We start from the raw sequence: 2,532 nt of genomic DNA, 5'->3' as shown, positions 1-2,532 counted from the left end.
GAGGGTTCCCACCGGAATGCAATATTCGAATGGTCATCTTCTTTCGTGTTTTTAAAAAAAAAGGAATTTAATCGAGTTGCAAAGATAGTTTAAAAATAAAATAAAATTATAGGGATAAAATTAATTTTACAATTTTATATATATATCGAATTAATTTTATATATATAATCGATTTCCCACCAGAATGCTAGGTTCAAGTGGGAGGAAATGAAATTAAATGTTGAAACTATGGAAAGTTAGTGAAATTTAAATCGAAAAATTTAGTGAATGTGAATGTGATTATTTACATGTGTAAAGGTATGAACATAGATACCAATAACCTAATTAAATTAACTAACACACAAAAATCGACTAATCGAATAAAAACCAATACCGGAAAGTCAACCATTAACTAAATCTAAAAAGTAAACATTTAAAAATCTACACAACTAAATAACGATTAAATTAAATTAATAAAAATATAAAAGTAAAATAAAGAGTAAGAAAATATAAAAATTTAAATGAAATAGTAAAATAAAAATATGGAGATATGCTACTCCCAAGTATCAAACCCATCCCACTAAAGAAAGTGAAACTGCTCTCTCTCCACTAGGCCACTTATGGTCATTTGTTACCTTAATAACAACTTGAATATATGAACAGGGATAGCTGAAGATAGTTTAGAATAAAAACTAATTAAAACGAGGTGGGCTACTGTTAATGGACAACTAATTAAAACGATGGAGGAATCCAAAAAGTAACCCTAGCCGCCTGGTTGTTGGGTTTCCAAAAGAGAGATTAATGGGTGGGGAACACAAAACAGTACATTAACAGACACTAATTAATAAAAAGGTGCAAGGGAAGACTAAACAATATTAAGTTTTAAATGGGTTTAAAGGCTTGTTCTTAAAGAAATAAATAAAAAGAAAAGGAATGTGAGAGAAAACGTAGTAAACCCAGAACAATCATTCATCATCCTCATGCAAAAGCTCCCGCTCCCTCAATCTCACTCGTCATCTTTCAACCTCATCCATTCTCTCAGACTCTCACACCATTCAATCTCTCAATCTCTACTCTCACTCTAAATGCGAAAACTATGGCCTCAAAAGAAAATCAAACAATAACGCTCACCTTCGGCGGTGGTTCGACGGTGAAAAAGAGCAATGTCAGATCGTCTTCTTCAAATGCCTTCCCTCGTTTCGTATTCTCCTTGCTGTCTCTGAAAATACCGTTCCTAGGGTTTTTCGGCCGTCTGAAAAATTAGGGTTTTCGTCCTCTTTTTCTCGCCTCCGCTTCGCTCCTTTTATACTCACCACCTTAGGGTTTCGAGCTGGTTATGGAGATCCAAAAGGGTATCTCTGCGAAATCCTTTAGGGTGCTCAGTTTGTTTGCCCTATTTGATGTTTGATCTGGAAACGGTAATACAAACCTACACTTTCTTCTTCTAATTTTGTCTCAATCCCTTTTGGGTTATTTGTTGAATTTTTACCGCCTTTGCTAATTTACTTGTGTTTTACTGCAGTGAAAATCGGAACATTCATGAGTGATTTGATGTCTTTTTATGATATCTTGCACAACAGAGCAAAGGCTTCAAGAAGAATAGCATGGGAAGCATTGTTCTTTGCGTCGTTTGTGAACAGGTTCTCCTCCGGTGGTCGGTTCAATTTCAAGTTCAAGTTGGTATCATGTTGTCGCGTCGCGGTTGAGCTATTGTAGAATGGTTCGCTGCTGAACTTTGGGTCACAATACCGGTATGCGGATGCCAGAGTTTTGCAGGATTATGGGTATCATCTGGTGCGTGGCATGGATGTTTAGCATAGCGTGGGTTCGATATCGGTCTTGAATCATGTGGATTGTGGTAAGATCTGCTAATCGACTTGAATTGCAAAGCTTAACTATTGCTGCTGTCACGAACTTCTAGGTGTGAAGAAGTGCTAGCTATCAAGAATGAAATTAGTTCAGTTATAAGCTAATGTTAATGTTAAGTCTCATTACATTGTCTTACTTGAACTGTTAGTGCAGAATTTCTTATTAATTGGAAATTTTTGTTCAACTGTCAGGAATTATTCTTACTGTTATGCTTATTAAGCTCTGCAGGTTAGTAGGTGTTGCAGGTTGAAGGGTGCAGAAGTTCTGGTATGGAGGTTTTTTCAGTTTGGTTATCAATTCGGTCTGTTATGGAATTTGGGTGTGTCGCTGTTTTTGGAAGGTGGTTAGAAGCTGTTATGAGAGTTTGTTATTTTTTTTGTGGATTTGGAGTTTGTTATATGTTTGTTATAGGTTTTTGTTGAAGTTGTTATGGGAAATGGTTACATGTTGTTGGAATTTTGTTATGAGTGAATTTGGAAGCTAGAAGTTAATTGTGGTTGGCATCCTGTTGTCAGTGTTTGAGGGTTCAACTTCGAAAGAAAAAGTGAATGCCGGTTATTTGTGGCTTCTTGTCCTGTTTTCTGTTATGTGTTGAGAGGAATGTTTTCTGCAGGTTTTTTCTTGGTAGGGTGTTGGTTTGCCATCAAAGAAGTTTGAAAGGCTTAATGATGTACTATAAAGCTT

Source organism: Lathyrus oleraceus, chromosome 1, assembly GCF_024323335.1.
Source record: "Lathyrus oleraceus cultivar Zhongwan6 chromosome 1, CAAS_Psat_ZW6_1.0, whole genome shotgun sequence".
In the NCBI taxonomy this organism is placed as follows: Eukaryota; Viridiplantae; Streptophyta; class Magnoliopsida; order Fabales; family Fabaceae; genus Lathyrus; species Lathyrus oleraceus.
Note: the sequence above shows the minus strand (reverse complement) of the source record.